We start from the raw sequence: 19015 nt of genomic DNA, 5'->3' as shown, positions 1-19015 counted from the left end.
AAATTGACCCTCCCTCCCCCCCACCCCAAAACCAGCGCTGGGCTTTCTGTAGGCACAAGTTGTGATTTGGGTGATGTTTGGCTTTTTTTTTTTTACTTCACCCGGGGGGCAATCGCCGCCCGTGTGTGTCTTTTTCTCCTTTTAAGGCGGCTTAACGTTTCGGGACTAACCAGGCAGCTCCTGCCCACCTTTCCCAGCCAGCCTTTCTTGAGTGATCTGCTTGACCCCATTTCTTGGTGGTTTCTGTGGCCGTAGCGCTGGGTCACAACTGAAAATTGTCTCAGGATGTTGCAGTTGACTTGCACCCACCAGCCACTAGCCTGGCTCCATTGTCAGCAGAGTTAAACAGGAGAGAATGGAGGAGAAGGGAGATGAGAAAGGGAATGTTGACTGCTCCCTGGGACGTCCCCGGGATGACGGGGATCCCCTTGGGCCCCCGCCGAGCGGGGGTCCAGTCCTGGCAGGAAGGGGACTTGGGGCTTTCTGTGATGGCCAGTCCCTTTGAGAATCGGGTACTTTTGGAAGCGTCCGCGGATGTCCAGGGGGGATTGTGGGGAGGCTGGAAGTCGTGCCTCGGGCAAGTTTTCTTGTTTAGGGGGAATTACAGGGTGGAAGCCCCTTTCTTTTGTCTGCAGTAGTCACGGGCGATGGAGGCGCCCGTCTGTGCATGGGAAGTGATGGTCACCATGAGTTGCGAGAAGTCGGGACAGAAATGGATGGCGAGGAATACATCTGCCTGGGAATCTGGATTTAGGGCCAGAGTGGACTCGAGGGATGTGGGTAGACTGTATTAGCCGTGGAGCTTTACTGCTCGGCTGCGGGGCAGATCCAAAACCAGAAAGGAAGAGTGTCCCTTGCGGGTGGTACCCACAGATAAGGCTTGGCGCCCGGAGGAAGGAAAGGAGGGACCGGAGGACTGAGATACCCAATTTGGGTCCTGAAGCCTCCTGTGTGCGGAATTCAAGCAGACTGACATTCCGGTGCCTTTACTCCCGGGATGCCCAGATGCAGCAGTGAGCTCCCTCCACTCAAACTCAGATGGGGGAGGGGGGAGAGGCTAGGGATCCGAGTTAGCCAGGAGAGGGTGGTGCAGAATGAGGTAATGGAGGCCTAATTTATTAGAGCTAGCTCTGTCAGTATTTAGTAGTGTGCAACAGCCCCCTCCGACCTTGGGCAGAATCCCAACTGATGCTCAGTTTGCTGTTGGTTTTTGTATGCATACAATATTTGGCGGTGTTTTGAAGGATGCTGTGCTATAACTTGCTCTGCAGTTTGAAAAGCTGAGTGAGCTAGGAACTTGGACGGATCCCTTTGTTTGCGTTTGCCTTACATTTTTTAATTAAAAATAATGGGCTTCTGATACATTTTGAATGTTCTTATTCTCTGGAGCTAACTTATCGTTGTGAAGAGATGCATTTCATTTGACAAATGAACTGGATGAAATGGCACTTGAAATGCATGGCTGTGAACAGTTTGGGGCTAAATAGGTAGCTCAGCCACCAGAATTTGCCAGCTGTTCCCTTACATTTACTTATTTTGATTGATTCAACTTCCTGCGCTGGGCTGAAGGTTTAAATTTTAATTAGTCATCCCACCTCCTTCCCCTTTCTTGTGGACTTTACATTCATAAAGAGGATTTGAAAAGGAACACGTGCCTGGAAAAAATCTGCACCTGCTAATGAGTTTGCTTTGTGGTGTGTGTGTGTGGGGGGGAGGGAGGGTCCTTTCCTTGCCATGTGTGGGAGTGGAAAGGCCAGCAATGGCTTCAAAACAGTGGTCACTCCTGAGCTCATTGTCTCCAGCCTTGGCCAGGTTCACTTCTGAGTGGGTGCCCTAGGAATCACACACATCCTGTAACTCCATTAGTCATAAGCCAGAATGACGGAAAGAGGCAAAGCTTGGGTCTCCACCTGGGAATGCCTCTCTCCCAGGCCTCAGCCCTTGTGTCTATGGGATGGGGATGTTCAGGGCTTGCATTTGGAAAAGGCAGAGTTCGTATCAGCTTGCGGATGAGAATAATGTGGAGGGCAAGATGAGAGAGAAGGATTGCTTTATTTTGTGATGAAATGGACATTTTGAAATAGCCATTATCTCATAACTAAAGCATGTCCGCTGGCACGGAGCTCGCCTCTACTGAATTTTGTGCCATGTGGTCCTGAGCCATCCAGATCTATTTCACTTTCACAAACTTTGTCCTATTGACTCAACAGCCTCAGGAGCTACAAATAAGTCAAAACATTTATTGTATTGCTTAACTCCATTATCTAATGAGGGAGAATTCTACACCCACTAGAACACCTGGCTGGTTTGGGTAGTGGCCTTGTCTTTTAATCAGTCCAAGGCAGTTTCTAGCACTTATCTTTAAAAAAAAAAAAAAAGAAGTATACTTAAAAAATCCCACAGAGTAGTACATTTCCCCCAGAATTAATTTGTTAGCAGACCCTGTTGTCAGTGTCCCTGGACATTGAATCTACTGATTAAAAATGTTACAGATAGGGGGCAGCTGGGTAGCTCAGTGGATTGAGAGCCAGTCCTAGAGACGGGATGTCCTAGGTTCAAATGTGGCCTCAGCCACTAACTAGCTGTGTGACCCTGGGCAAGTCACTTGACCCCCATTGCCTAGCCCTTACCACTCTTCTGCCTTGGAGCCAATACACAGTATTGACTCCAAGACGGAAGGTAAGGGTTTATTAAAAAAAATGTTACAGATAAATGTAAAAGTCAAAGGCTATTATCTACTAGAGATGATGCAATTCAAATAAACAAATATTGACAAGCACTTATACCCCATTTGGGTTATGTTGCCAGTACCTTTTATCCAGTCAAAAAGTGGGGACCTCAGAAACAAAAAAGCCAGCCTCTGGTCTAAAGGCTCTTTGGTGTTCAGTCATTTCAGCAGTGCCCCACTCTTCTGGACCCCAACTGGGATTTTCTCTGCAGCTAGCTAGCATCTGAGGGAGGTTTTGAACTGGCGTCTTTCGGACGCTGGGGCCTGCTGCTCTATCCACTAAGCCTTATATTTGTCACTGAATTACTGATGGTCAATGGCTGGAAACAGGGCTCACTTTGAAAGTTGAAAAAAATTATAAATTGGGAATTATCTTCATATGATCAAGATAGCTACATTTATTTCCATTTTTAATTTTCCATAACATTTATGGAATCAGTGGCCATTGGAGAATACATTCCCTAAGCTGTTTCCAGGAGGTTTAGCTTTTGATTTTTGATTTCAGTGAAGACAATGTTAAATCTCCTTTACCTGCTTAGATTGTAGCGTTTTCTTTACCAGCAGTTGAGAATTTGAAATGATTAATTAACATACGATATTAGTCAAGTAGAAGTTTTAGAAAGCTTTGCAGGGACATCATGGTTTTCTTTGTATGTGCAAGTTATAATACCCAATCTTGGTTACGATTATGATATGAAGTTGGTGATAGCACAGTGGATATGAATCCGGAACCTGGAGTCGGGAAGCCTTGGGTCCAAGGTTCGCCACAGATATTTTAGTAGCTGTGTGAGTCTGGACAAGTCACTGAATCTTTGCCTGCCTCAAGTCCCTCTGCTTTAAAATGGGGTAATAAGAGCACCCACATCCCAGAGCTGTGATGTGAATCAAATGAGTCTCTCGAACAATTTTCATCGTAACTGAAAAAATTGTGAATCTGGTCATTTTGGTAGAATAGAAAAAGTACTGGGCGGAGAAAACCTGGGCCCGCATCCCAGAGGCTTTGAGGAGTGGGTTTTTTGCAGTTTTTGGTGATTGTTTGGGGGAAGACCCGGTAGGGGAGATTTCTCTTGTAGGAGACCTTTACCCTTTCTGTTCTACATCTTGGTGGAAAGCCCATGTTCAGTCACCAACTTCAAGACTAGAATGTGGATAAGACAAAAACACAGAACTCCTCCTAGGTCTAAGGCACAGATGTAAGTGCCTCTGAGTGGTGTGAAGCAGATTATTATGAGAAGGCACAAAGGAACAGGGCACACCCACCGCTAGCCTCAGGGAGGGCTTCCTGGAGAAGGGGCTTTTGAATGGCACTTTAAAGGGTGTTTAGGATTTCAGCAGCTGAAAGGGAGATGGTCTAGGTAGGAACAGCAGGAGTGAAGGAATAAAGGCAAGAAAATACATGGAATTTTTCAGGTCACAAAGAAGAATCCAGTTTGGAGCAGACCACAGAGGTCTAAAGAGGAAGAGAACGAGAGAGGGCTGAAAATGTCAAGTGGCACCAGGATGGAATATGACTCTGAATGTCAAACAACCGGGGTTGAAATTTACCCACTAAATAGTGGGGAGCTTGTGGATATTTTTGAGCAGAGGAGTAACATAACTACATTTATGAATAAAAAAATGGTTAGTATTTTGAAGAAGGTATTAAAAAGGGACAAAATATAGATTTGGAGGTCCTTACAATATACTAGACAAATGATAAAATGGGCTTTGTGGGGTAGAGACTACCTTTTGATCATTTGTGAAAAGGACGTGTTTGTACAGAAGTACTGATGACAGCTCTTTTTGTGGTGGCAAAGAATTAGAAAGAAAACCCATCAGTTGGAGAATGGATCATTTATGAAGATTCTGTGGTATTTTGGAATTCACCATGATAAAGTCACCATGATCTGAGCCAGACAAGCTTAAATGAGCAGAACAGCCAGAGTACATCCTTGATAAGCCTAAACCAAAAATTGCAAGATTTTTTCCTTCATTTGATTTTGTGAGAGAGACAAATGATAAGAAAAACTTATTTTCTAAAGTATTTTATTTTCTAACATTTTCTAAACCTATAGCTACAAGGTATAAAGGATCTGTCTTAGGAGGGGTCCCCACCCAATTGATTTTGATGTCTGCTCTATCCTTTACTGGGACTAAACAGTTCCCAGCAGGGAGCAGACCCTAGCTGACACCCTCATTGACTTGGGCAGAGCATCTCCTCCTGTTTCCATTAGCAGTTCTACAGACAATTGGAAATCAGTAGTCCCTTATTAGGAAATTATGAGCCATTTGTCCTAGGATTAAAACATATCCAACCTGATTTCACATATCACTTGTTCTTAACATGTTTGTGTGTGTGATGGTCTCCTTTAGAAGTCTAATGAAGCCTTTGGATCCCTTCCGAGTGTAATGTTGTGGTTTAAAAAAAATCATAATAGAAGGAAATGCCGTATTTCATTTAAAGGAAAGTGAAAATAAAGAAGTCATTTCCCCCTCCCCCATCTAAATTCATACTCTCTGAAATCTTTTCATGTACCCACCCAATCCCAGCGCAAGTGCTGTCCCATACATTCTTTCTACCTAAGCAGCTAAATGGCTTGGTAGATTGCATGCTGGGATTGCAATCTGGAAGACCCAAATTTAAATCTAGTTTCAGATGCTTAACAATCCTAGTAATAGCTAACATGTAAATAGCATTTACTTTGTGCCAGGAAATATGCTAATCACTTTATAATTATCTCATTTGATCCTCCTGGGAAGCAGGTTCCCATTGTTCCCATTTTATAAATAAGGAAACTGAGGCAAACAGATATTAAGTGACTTGCTCAGACTCATGCAACTAGTTAGTATATGAGACCAGTTATTTGTCCTTGGGCAAATCACTTAACCTCTCTCTTTAAAAAAAAAAATTTATTTGATTAATTAATTTAGAATATTTTCCCATGGTTACATGATTCATGTTCTTTCCCTCCCCTGCCCCCTCCCCTTCCCAGAGCCAATTAGCAATGCCACTGAATTTTACATGTGTTATTGTTCAAAACCTCTTTCCATATCATTAACGTTTGCACTAGGGTGATCATTTAGAGTCAACATCCTCAGTCATATCCCCACCAAACCATGTGATCAGACAAATGTTTTTCTTCTGCGTTTCTGCTCCCACAGTTCTTCCTCTGGATGTGGATAGCATTATTTCTCATAGATCCCTCAGAATTGTCCTGGATCATTGCATTGCTGCCAGTAGAGAAGTCCATTACATTCGATTGTACCACAGTGTATCAGTCTCTGTGTACACTGTCTCCTGGTTCTGCTCCTCTCACTCTGCAGCAATTCCTGGAGGTTGTTCCAGACTTAACCTCTCTTAGCCTCTGTCCCCTCAATTGTAAAATGGGGATAATAAAAGCATCCTCCTAGAGTTGTGAGAATAGAATGAAATAAAACATCTTAAGTGCCTGGCATAGAGGAATGCTATCTAAATGGCAGCTCTCATTATTATTATTATTATTATTATTATTATTATTATTACTATTGCTTCTGTATTGGGTAGTATGACCTAATAATTGCAGGATCCTTGACATCAAATATTCAGTTGGTCTTCTATACTCTACTTGCTAAAGGCAATTGATTGAAACAAGGGGATTCAAGTTAACCAAAAAATAAAATTAACTAGAACTAAACCAATTAAGCCAACCTTTTCTGGAGTACAGATAAACAAATTTTGTAGCTTCATTGTTTCATAGGTTTCTGCTTCACACATATGCACAATTCCCAGCTGAATCATTTTAAAGGAATTCGCCACTCACAGAGCCACATCAGAGGAAGTAAAATGACTTGTGTTGGTCCATAGAGGAATCTGCCTCCTGTGTGGGGTTTATCCATAAATGCAAATGATGTTTGTAGGATGTACATTTCACCCAACTTTCCTATCTACTACCAAAATTACAAGAAGGGGGGAAAAGGAATATTAGCACTGAATGGCAGGTTACCAGATTTGCCATTTGGTCAAATTTTATCCAGTTTAATTTTTACAAATCTTTTTATTAAGCAGAAGTATCTGAAAGAAGAATATTTTTAAGTGGGTAAAGTAGGGATGAATATGCAACAAAAATCTATTTTAAATTTTTTTCTTTTTTTTTTTAAACCCTTACTTTAGGCTCTTAGAATCAATACCGTGTATTGGGGAAAATCTAAAAGGAAGTTAATGTACCCTGTATAAGAAACTATGAATGCAAATATGCAAGGTTTTTTATTTGTTTTGGGTAGTTTTTGGAAACCTCAAGCTGAAAGCAGGTCTGCTCTGGGGAAATTCCTCCTGAACTGAATGAATGCATGATAGGGTCTAGGTCAAGTGATTTCTATTTGAAGAGAACTTTGGTTTTAGAGTCAAAAGAATTCTTCTACAATAAAATCCTGACTGCCATTTACTACCTGTGTAACTGTGAACAAGTCTCTTTGCCTCTGAGGCCCATGTTCTTCATCAGTAAAATAAAGAGTAGAGGTGGGGAGCAGTTAGATGACTCAGTGGATAAAGAACCAGGCCTGGAGACTAGAGGTCCCTGGGTTCAAATGTGGCCTCAGACATTTCCTGGCTGTGTGACTTTGGACAAGCCACTTAACCCCTGGAATGCACTCCATCCTCTTAGAATTCCTTGATTAAAGTACAGCTCAGTTAACACCTCCTCCAGGAGACTTCTCTTGATTTTATCAGTTACATCTTCTCAACCCCGCCAAAATACTTTACTTTGTATTTTGGGGGGAGGGGGGTTTGGATATATTGTGTGTCTTTATTTTGTATATGTAGAATGTCCCAAGAGTCAATTAATAGAGTGCCAAACTGTTTAAACTATCAAAAGTTAAGACTATGTGTATGTGTATATAGCATTTTCACTTAAAAATTTGCATACTCCTTGATGGAAAAGACCTCCATTTTTGTCTTTGAATTCCCCAAGACCTCGTCTAGTGCTTGGCCATCAGTCAAACATTGATTAAGTTCTTACTGTGTGTTAGGAATACAAAGAAAAGCAAAAGACAGTCTTCTCTCAGGGAGCTCCCCATCTAGTTAGGAGAGACACTGTGCAAACATGTTCTAGATAAGATAAATAGAAAAAAGTCAACAGAAGGAAGGTACTAGAAGTAGGAGCGATTGGGAATAGGTTTTATTTGAGACTTCAAAAGAGGACGGGAAGCCAGGATGTAGAAATGAGGAGGGGGCACTTGCTACCTATGGAGTTGAGTCATTGACAGTGCCCAGAATTAGGAAATATGGACTATCTTGTGAAAAAGAGCATGGGAGGCCAGTGTCACCGAGTGAGAAAGAAGGGTAGTAGGTATGAGATGTTAGAAGACTGGGAAAGTTGGCAAGGGAAGGGCTTTGAATGACAGACTGATTTCTATTTGATCCTTGAAATGAAGCCCAGTCAGAGGCTATGGCAGGAGTTAGGGCTGCACTAGGCCGGTGGCAGTGTCAGAGGGGAGATGGGGACATACAAATGGGCAGACTTTGGCCACAGCTTGCATGCTGAGGGAGGTGAGAGAGGGAAGAGCAAGGATGACCTCTAGTTAGCTTGTGAGCCAGAGTGTGTCTGGAGAAGGATGCTGGAACTCTCCACAGGAATAGGAATTGGGACTCGATCATTGACTTCACTAAGCCATCCAGCTAGGAAGCTCCTTCTGCCTATGGAGATCATCAACTTATTTTCCCAAAGAGGTGTCTAGGACAGGGAAATGTCAAGTGACTTTCCCAGGGTCACAGAGGTAGGACTTTAACCTTAGGTCCTGCTCTCAGGCTTCCATCTACTGAGTGATTAATTTTTATTTATTTTTAATGGCCCCCATCAGCCACAGTCCCTTCCTGAAGTCTATATTTGGGGAGGAGAGCCAGATGGGAATTGTAGCCCTCCAGCTGTTTGGCCGGGCTCCCTTGTCTCTCTCCTGGGCTGACTTCATGGCTTTACATTAAGATGATGTCATCTCTACAGAGGAATAATGCAGAAACCGGCTTTATTTTCTGGAGGAAAGGCCTGTGGGAGTGGGGCAGCACTTTAAGTGGCAGGCAGGAGACCTATGCCCAGCTCTCATGACTGCCTCTGTTTTCTGTGGCTGAGAAGGGGAGAGGAAACATTCACCGGGTATGATGGCAGGGAACCCCAAAACAGCCGTTCCAAATGGTAATGCCTCATCTTACAAGAGTTAGAATCCGGGCTTAAGCCTCTAGCAGGGCATTCCCCAACCGGCCACATGGTGTTCTGCTGCAGTTTTCATCCTTTTCGTCCTTTACATGAAGTGCAGATGAGCAAAGCCTGTGTTTCTGAAAAAGAATCCTAACCTGGGCGGAGAGCAGAGGGCTGTGCAGGGCCAGAATGGCTTCCCCAGCCCAGACTCTCCCTTTCCGAGGAAATTTCCCATTCGCTGAGAGGCGTGCACAGGAGAGTGGGCGGACATTGCTTTTGTATGAAATCACAATGTGTACATTGTTTGGAAATATTCTTTTCATCATACATTTAATTAGGAAAACAATTCTCCGCATGCAGGAGGATGACAGATGTTCCACTGTGACAAGCATAAAGGATGTAAGATAGGGAAAGCTGGCTGGCCCTCCTTGGGGGAACAGCCATGGGGAGTGTGACCGGCCCCTGATTGGGAAGTGGGGTAGACCCCTGGGTATTCCCTCCTCTTATTCCCTGAATAGAATGCCACTTTGGTTTTCCTCTGCTGGGTCTCACACAGCTAGCTCAATTCAGCTGGTCGTCCAACTGCTCTCCCCCCCCCCCCCCCCCCAGCTGCTCTAGGTTTTTCTGCCTTCTGGCAGCTGGCCTGAGTCTGTGGCAGCCCCCTCCTGCCCCCTCTTTGCCCACTGAATTTTAATTTGTTCATTCACCCTTTCCTTTCACCTCCAGCTGGGTCTGAGTGGATGCAGATCAGGCAAGACTCCCTTCAGGAAACTTGGAGTTCTCCCCCAGCCCTCCTCTTGGGAAGGGCAGGGGTAGAGGCCAGACCTGGAGGAAGAGTTTTTAACCCATTCTCTGAACCCCAGCTGGTGTATCACATTTTCTGGTCCCTACTGTGATATGACCCCAGAAATCTCTGAATGTGGACGAAGGGAAATGTCTGACCGTGTAGCTCCTCCAAGAGGGGCGGCCCCTAGAAGCCCCCTGCTTCTCCTCTCATGGATGTCTTCCTGCAACCTCCAAGCTGGATTCACTCCTTCTCTTCCCAGCCAGCCGGCTGGGCAGCTCCCTTGATTACAAGGTTAGCTCCATGCAGAAATGGGCTCTTTTTGCTGGCATTTGGCTTCCCAGGACTAGAGCGGTGCCCGGCACATAGGAAACATGGAATACGTCTGGTGACTTGCTTGTGGACTTGGCACTTGATAAGTGTCCACTGGTCCCATTTTCTATTTTTGTGTTTCTCAGGGAAGAAGGTTCAAGGAAATGGGGAGCAATAAGAATGGAATTATCATCTCATCATTTAGGCTGGAAGGTATCCCTTTAAAAGGCTAGTCCAAACTCTCTATGTTACAGGTGAGGAAGCAGATGGCCAGAGATGAAAGGACTTGGCCAAGTTCATACACATGATAAATAACAGCACTTAATGGACATGTAATAGGGTTTACTGAATTAAAGCCCCCGTCATTAGATTTTTTCCTAGGGGAGAGTGGAGGAAGTGAGGAGCATGGGTTCAAAAGGAGCATAGATTTAGGAGCCAGTTCTAGTTGAAGAGCCGGTTGTTAAATTTTCAGTGTGAGCATTTATTTATTATTCTGAAATCTGTAAACCCTACATACCTAGACTTAATTTTTTGCTTTTTTGATTGACTTAATTGTGCATTGATCAACTTATTATTTGACATTAATTGAATTAATTGACTTAAAGTGATGGAGATGAAAAATGTCTATGGAGCATTTACAGTGTGCTCAATGCTATGGGGAACTCAGAAAAGCCAGTAAAAGCCTCTCCAGACCCGGAGCTCCCAAATAGGCCAAGGCTTCTCCCCCCAAGAGCAAGATGATTGTCTTGGACCAAGGGCACCACCTAGTGGCCAGAAAGGGAAAAAGGCATGCTTAAAGGAAGGGTGACTGTCATGGGGCTTGATTTTCAGACAGGTCCTCTTAAATCTCTTTCCTCATTGGATCTTCCTGCTTATATGCCTCTCTCTCTCTCTCTCTCTCTCCCTTTTTCTTTGAACCTTGACAGAGAAGCATAGTATGAGTAGTTCTCCTATGTTGAATGAAATTAGATATAAAGAAATTCAGAGGAAAACATGTGACTTGCCCAAGGTCACATGACCACTGTGTCTAGTATCATATGATGTGAACCTTCTTGACTCAGAGCCCAACTATTTATATAACCTGGAACTCCAGGTTGCCTCGTTAATTACTAATCTTTCAAAAATAAAATTATTACCTTCCGTCTTAGAGTCAATACTGTGTATTGGCTCCAAGGCAGAAGAGTGGTAAGGGCTAGGCAATGGGGGTCAAGTGACTTGCCCAGGGTCACACAGCTGGGAAGTGTCAGAGGCCAGATAAAAGAAACAAAATTAAAGTCCATCTGCCTCTTTTTATTGACATTTTTGTCCCTTGGGGGTGGGGGGCAAAGGTGCATTTAATTGCATGATAGTGCTAGGGTGACTTTGGCAAAAGCTAGACCAACTTATTCCCCTCTGCCTTGTGAGAGGACACTTAGCAGGACAAGTAGAAGGTCTATGCTGAGAGCAGTCAGCCACGAGGGCCGAGGGCCGGGGAGGACCCTCTGCAGCACCTCTGTCCACAGTAGTTATGTAGGCTGGGTCCTTTCTTGTGGAAATAGACTTCAGAGCGGCCCCAGTCACAGTGGAATCAGTCTGGCCTCTTGGCAGTACTCGAGGCCAGAAAGAACCCCAAACGGAGCCAGTTCTCTGGAGGGGGCACTACCTAACCTGTGTATTTCAAGACTGACCTAGAGACATTCGTTTTCAGACAGGGAGGCAGAGAGAATTACTGTGCGATCAGCATCCATCCCAGGATGGACTTCTTCATTTCTCACACGGGAAGCAGAGTGGCCAAGAAATATGGGGGGCATGTTGGAGTTGACTTTTAAAAAATGGATCTAGAAGGAGGCCTGTTGTATCTGTGTTCTATTTTCAGGTTGGATTAAACTTCAAAGATCTGTCATTTCCACATATTCTCCGTTAATATATGAGGTAGAATAGTGCAGTGCAAAGACAAGTAGCTTTTGGAATCAGAGACACAGGGTTCAAACCCTGGCTCTGCTGCTTGTGAACTTGGGCAAGTCACCTCTCAGAGCCTCAGTGTCCTCATCCATAAAAGGAAGGGATCAAATAGATGCCTTTCCAGCTCTAATGAGCCTTTCCTGCACGTGAAATCAGATGGTATTCATGAGTTGCTGAGGCCCAAAAGAACGCCTTTCATACTCAGAAGATAAATTTAAAATGAAGTTTTATTTTTATAAACCCCCAAAGATGATGATTTAGAAATTTAAAAAACGTGGACTTTGTTGTGTATTAGAATTGCATTTGGGGGCACTTTTACTCTCAAGGGACTTCTCAGCTCTGTTGTATTGCTGGGTAAGTTGTATTTTTAAGTGTGTTCTACCAAGCATTTTTCTTCCAACTTCAGGCATTTACTGTACACGCAGAAAAAAAGGCCGACATTTTAAACTACTCCTATAAGCAGTCTCTCACAAGCCTGATGGGCAATCAGTTTGTTCTCAAGGAGCACTAAAGAGCAACTCGGGTGGGTGTATAAGTGGGTGGGAAAATGACAGGCTTTAGCCTCAGAAGTGATGGGAATACCATTAAAGGTTCGTTGTTACTTTCATCAATACAAAATCTAAATTACTTTTAAATGACTATATTTTAAACCGAGCAAAGAGAAAAACTGTCATGGAAATCTATTGGCATTCTATGCTACCTGTTCTTTTTTTTTTTAAGAGGCAAAAAGTCAATTATAAAACACATAATAGAAAATCAGAGAATTTAAAGTGATTTCACCAAGTTGTCCTGACTTAAAATGGGCATTTGTGACATTTATGGATGAATATGAATATAAAAATCACCAAAGACAGGACCAACCCAAATCATATTGGCAGCCCAAATATCATAGGGATGCCCCAACCTACTATGATTTAGATAATTGATGATGCCAGGACATTTCCTTGAATTTGCCACACATGCCGGGCTATGATAGCTGACATGTGCAGTCGGTTCCCTGTGCCCTCCCTCATGCTTTATGTGGGTTCTAGTCCATCCATGCCTTCTCATCCCGGGTGACCGCTCTTAACGTCCTATAAATCCTCCCTGTGGGCTGCACCACGAGTGGGGGCCATTTTACTAATTTCTTGACACGGTGTGGCTCTCCGTAGAAACTGAAGCTTTGCGCGAGTCAGTTGTTGTGTGTCCAGTATTGAAGCTTCAGCTTGGTCATTTGTGCTGGCAGTGAATCACCTGAACCCCTTCTTGAAGGGGCTGCCCAGGGCAGTCTCGGGCAGCACCAGGGCTGCACTGCTCCGCCTTCCTGACCATCCAGTGCTCACAGCCACGTGTAACTACTGGAAAAACCACAGCATTGACTCCGCCGGCCTTTGCCGGCCACATTCTCTGTTTCTCCCTCTGCTGTCCAGATTTGCCCTGGTTTTTCATCCAAGGAGCCAGTCTTTTAGTTTCTTTTTTTAACCCTCACTTTCTGTCTTGGAATTGATGCACTGTGTATCGGTTCCAGGGCAGAAGAGTCAAGTGACTTGCCCAGGGTCACACAGGTAGGAAGTATCTGAGACCACATTTGAACCCAGGACCTCCCATCTCTAGGCCTGACTATGCAATGAGATACTTGGCTCCCCCAAGAGCCTTTTCATTCGATGGCTGTACTTGCTGTCTCTAGTGATCTTTGAGCCCAAGAATATAAAACCAGCTTGCATTTCTTCTCCCTCTGTTGGCCAGGAAGTGAGGGACCGTTTTTGTTTGAGCCCCGTTAAGAGCCTGATCTTAGTTGTTTGATGTTAAGCTTCAAATCAGCTCTTCTCTTCTCTGTCACCCCCTCAAGAGGCTTCTTCATGCTTCCTTCCTGCCATCCAAGTGGCATCCTCTCCATGGCTGAGGTGTGGATAGTTGGCCTGGCATTGACAGGCCTTGACACCTGCACACAAGGTAGGGGAAGAAGGCGAAAATGTTATTGGCCCTGCTGTACTCCTTTCCCAATCTTAAACCGGTGCTGTTCCACGTTCACTTCCAACTGTTGCTGCCTTGCCCAGCACACCGGAGGCACGTCAGATGATCTGGTGCTTACACGACAGGTTCCTGTGCAGTATTGAGCGTGGCTGCTTTGGGTTTTCCTTTTATCACTAGACACGTCCGTGGCTGGGCTTCCTTTGGGCTTTGGCCCGTGGCCCAGCCATTTCGTCCTTTCTGGAGCCACTTGTAGTCATCCTTTTCCTCATTAATGCACTTGCTGCTTTCCTACCCAATGTGCTCATCTTTCAATGTCAGGAGTGAGAAAGAACTGGGTTCAAATTGTACCTCTAATACTAAATCTCTGTGTGATCCTGGACAAGTCACTTCATTGGTGCCTCAGTTTCTCCAAATGTAAAATGGGGATAATTAATAGCACTTGCCCTCCAGGGATGTTGTGAAGATCAAATGGGATAATATTATATTTTTAAAGCATAGAGTGCAGTGCCTGGCATTTGGTAGGTAGTTATTTAAAAAATATTTTTTACTTTCCTTGACCATATTGATATTCATTATTTCTTATAATGCAGCACCATTGCATTACATTTCTATACCATGTTTTGTTTTGTTTTTAAAACGTTACCTTTCATCTTGGAGTCAATACAGTGTATTGGATCCAGGGCAAAGGAGTGGTAAGGGCTAGGTAATGGTGGTTAAGTGACTTGTCCAGGGTCACACACCTAAGGATGAATCTGAGGCTAGATTTGAACCTAGGACTTCCCCTCTTTGGGCCTTGCTCTTAATCCACTGAGCCACCTTGCCATCCTCATACCATGCTTATGTTTAACCATTCTTCCACTGATGGGGCATCAAATTTGGTTCTAGTTTTTGCAATTAGAAAAAAAATACTACTTTAATTAAATAAAATACGGTGTCTATTGGAAGGAAGTTGCATTCTGTCAATTTGGGGTGTAGGTATCAGACTTATCAAGAATTATTAGCTAGAGGTCCATAAACTTTGGTTTAAAAAAAAAATATATATATATATTGATAACCATAATTCAGTGTATTGGTTCCCTTTATAATCTCATGTATTTTACCTAATGCATTTAAAACCATCATCCTCAGAAGTTCTTGGATTCTAGACTTCATCCATGCAAAAAAATGAGAAACCTTATCTATATAGACAAATCAATCAATCCGTCATTCTATGGGATGTTTCAGAGATCGTAGTTCAGTTTTAAACGGCTTAAATAAGAACCCCCAACGTAGAAAAACTTGCTTTGGGCACAGTGAGGAATAGTTAGGGGGGAGTGGGGAGCGAAAGCGGCCTGGTCGCAGCGTTCCGTGGCGCTGAAACGATGGCGATGCAGCGGCATGTGGCACCCCTCCCAAGGAGAGGATGCGGCTCTCAGCGAAGGACCCTTTGTTCAGGGTGTCTGGAAAGGTGACCCCAAGGGCGGCACCAGGGAGCAGAGCCGATTCAGGAGCCCTGGCAGGGCCGTCCGGTTCCATGGCAGCATCAGGACAGAGTTGGGCGTCTGCCTGGTGATCAAGTCTTGAGAACGCAGGGCGATCCAAGAAAGACTAAAATCCTACTTAAAAAACTAGACCGCATCTTGCTGTTGGGGGGGGGGGGTATTTTAAAATGAGTAAAGTGGATTAAAACTTGGGGGGAGGGCAACTGAGGGGTGCCAGGAGGTGGCGAGACGGGCACTGGAGGGATGGGAGGCAGGAGCACTGAGTACCCCTTTGGGGATAAGAAGGAAGAGGAGTAAGCATTTGTGGAGTGCCTGCTGGGGACCAGGGTACGAAGTGCTCTTTACCAAGAAACCTTCACAATCTCCAAGAGTAGGGCACAGATTTTACCCATCTTTTTCTTAATGGACAGTAAAGCATGTCTAGGGAAGTCTAGGCAGCGAGCTGGCACAGTGGATAGAGCCCTGGGCTTGGAATCTGGAAGACACGAGCTCAAACGGGACCTAAACCTTGTTTGCCTCCGTTTCCACATCTGTGAAATGAGGAAATGGCAATCATTGCCTAGAAAGACCCAAATAGGGCCACAGAGTAGGATATGACCGAAGGGACTGAACAAGAAGATGCGAGATCGAAGGACCTTGTCTCACGTGTCACCCTTTTTGCCCTCTGTAGCCTTTGACACCATCTTCCTGTCCGCCACTCTTTTCTGCTTGACTTGTTCTTATGGAGCAGTTGTGATTTTTAATAATACTCTTTTCTCACAGCCCTTGGGTGATTCTGTTCTCTCATCCCGGAATCTGTTTTTTAGATTCATCATGGAATTAAACTTGTTTCCTGCTTCATTCTTGTTGCTCCTCTGGCCTCCCCAGAAGTCTTCGTACACGTTTACGGTCTAGTAGCTTGCACCTACTCTAAAGACTTTCGGGACGTGCCATATATAAACATGCATTTGTGCCATGATTTAATTTTAATAAATGATTTAACTTGACATCACCTCTGACTTGTATTCCTTTCCCACATTTATAAAATCCAGCCTCCCCTTTTCCCTTCGCTTTGTGCTTTGATCATCTCAATGAAGTGCTATTGCTCCTATTGGAGAGCTATTGAAGGATTTCTAGTTTGAAGTCCTGGTATGAAGACTCATAAATAACAAAAGGGGGGGATTTGACCCCCCACACACACAATATTTGAATTCCTTGGATAAACAGATTAGGTAGTAAGTTAGCCATTTGCAATAATATTTATCAAATGTGACACACCTGGGACTTTCTGAGTCTGCTTTAAGGCGAGATGGCAATATGTAATAAACTAGGGTCCATTTGGCATTAGGAGTAATGATGCTAATACTACAGAATGTTTTTATATGCCTCGATCAGGTGCTCTACAGATGTGAACCAAGCTTGTATAATGAGTTTAATTTTAGTAGAGGCTTTTACTCAAAGTATGAAATACTATCTTTTCTCTTCTGTCTTTTTCTTCTTTTTTTTTAAACCCTTACCTTCCATCTTAGAATGAATACTGAGTATTGGTTCCAAGGCAGAAGAGTGGTTAGGGCTAGGCAATGGGGGTCAAGTGACTTGCCCAGGGTCACACAGCTGGGAAGTGTCTGAGGTCAGATTTGAACCCAGGATCTCCCGTCTCTAGGCCTGACTCTCCATCCACTGAGCCACTCAGCTGCCCCCACTAATTTTCTTGCATGAAAATGTGTTATTGTTTTTCTAAAAGTAGAATTTAGTACTTTTAAAATGACTCCTATATGGTAAGCACTGTGTTAGTTTCTTTGGATACATCCTCTTGTCAAGCATTTTACATTTTCCCCAGGAGAGGGATTAAAATGGTATTTGTGTTTTGGGAATCTCAGTGAATGGGTGTGTTTCTGTTCAGGAAGAATATATTAGTGGGTGATCAAGGGGACTAAATAATACCTTTTTAGTTCAGAGAAATGAGAGTGGATTTGGCGTTTGTTTTTAATCGTTGGGTAAACAGGGCTAAGCAGTAAGGGAACCATAGTCATGTTCAGCATTATGGGATTGCTGCTAGCCCTGGGGATGAGGCACTATTGTTGCTCCATTTCTATTGGGGTGATCCTCTACTCTGGTCCCAGGCATGTGGTCCACACGCAGTGCAGGCCTGGGAGCGCCTGCCTGTAGTCTTGTATTCCTTGGGCCCTTGTGTACCCTCATCCTGGCTCTTGGAAGCCCCAAGCCACCTAGGCTTGACTCGACAGGAAACGGGCCGTAACTGCCATGTGCCCACTAGTCTGGCCCTGCTGGACAGAGAAAAGCTAAGCCTCCCTCCATTCACTCCTAGAAGATCAAGAAACTGAATGGAGTCTCCATTTTTAAAGGTTTGCTGAATCATTAGTTTTATAGGCTAAGCAGTCAGGAGGAGACTTTGTCATGTCAAAGCTCAAACCATTCATTCAGCACTGTTTGTAAGTCTGTCTGTCTGTCCCCCCCTTTCCCTCTCCCGCTCACTCCTTCCCTTTTCCCCTCTCTCTCTCCCCCCTCTCCCTGTCTCTCCCTCTCCCTGTCTCTCCCTCTTCCTCTCTCCCCCCCTCCCTCGTCCCTCCTCATTCCCCCTCCTCTCTCTCTCCCTCTCTCTCTTCCTCTCCCTGTCTCTGTCTCTCTCTCTCTGTCTCTCTCTGTGTCTCTGTCTCTTCTCTCTCTCTGTCTCTCTTTCTCTGTCTCTGTCTCTCTCTCTGCCTGTCTGTCTCTGTCTCTTTCTTTCTCTGTCTCTCTTTCTCTCTATCTCTCTCTCTGTCTCTGTCTCTCAATAAACTAATTCTTACTTATTTTGCACCTTCCTTTTTTTCTTTCAGACTTCAGTAGCTATATATATATATATATATATATTTGGCATAGTCAAACTCATTAGTCAGAAGAAAAGATATCATTTCCACATCCCTCCCCAAACAGTAGATAACTACATACACTCTTTAAAAACACACCACAATTTGGGAAGGTGAGAACAGAGGAATTTCCTCTTCCTCCCTTGCTGTTGCTAAGCTGTAAGCTAATATTGTGTGAGAGAAAAAAAATAGCAAGGTCTCAGCTTTCCTCAGGATATCTCTTTGTACTTTCATTTACATCCTCTAAGTTAAGGCTTCCACCCCAATGCTAAACAAAACAGATCAGTTGATGTTTTAATTTGCCTGTTTGGGGGCCCTGGGATCTTAATTTAAGATGCCCTATGCTTCTGAAAAATCAGAACTCTTAAAATCTATAGTACACAACAATTTAGTTATGATTATTTTTTATTGATGATTATTAAATTTATAACATTTAAAAGATTAACAGGGATAGAAGGAACTGAATTATAATTTATGGGACTTTTTCAGGACCTTGCTAGCATATAGGAATTTTTCCAAGACTTACTATAATTGTTTATTGTTTTAGTTAAATGGGACGGTGGGAAGCAGATGAAGTTTCATGAGTATGTAATCAGTTGTAGGGGGGTGCTGAAGTACTGCTGACTTCATTTTCCTTTAAAAAACAATAATTGATTTTTGTGATACTTTTTTTCTGAAGTGTTTTTTATAGAAGATCTAATTTGAACTTCACCAAATACCTATTCCTTATGGACTTGGCTAGCAAGAATTCCAAGTGTGAGCAATGGGATTTAAACCTTGATGGTCTTGAGTTTAAGCCCAGGATTCTTTTTTTTTTTTTA

The 19015-nt window shown here is 43.7% G+C and overlaps 1 protein-coding gene across 10 annotated transcripts in view; it reads left to right on the top strand.

The window, feature by feature from the left end:
- PALM2AKAP2 (PALM2 and AKAP2 fusion) overlaps positions 1–19015 on the top strand; it is a 532659-nt gene that overhangs the window by 397793 nt on the left and 115851 nt on the right.

This window comes from Monodelphis domestica, chromosome 7, assembly GCF_027887165.1.
Source record: "Monodelphis domestica isolate mMonDom1 chromosome 7, mMonDom1.pri, whole genome shotgun sequence".
Classification (NCBI taxonomy): domain Eukaryota; kingdom Metazoa; phylum Chordata; class Mammalia; order Didelphimorphia; family Didelphidae; genus Monodelphis; species Monodelphis domestica.
The sequence above is the reverse complement of the archived record's forward strand: the minus strand, read 5'-3'. Positions and strand labels throughout refer to the sequence as shown.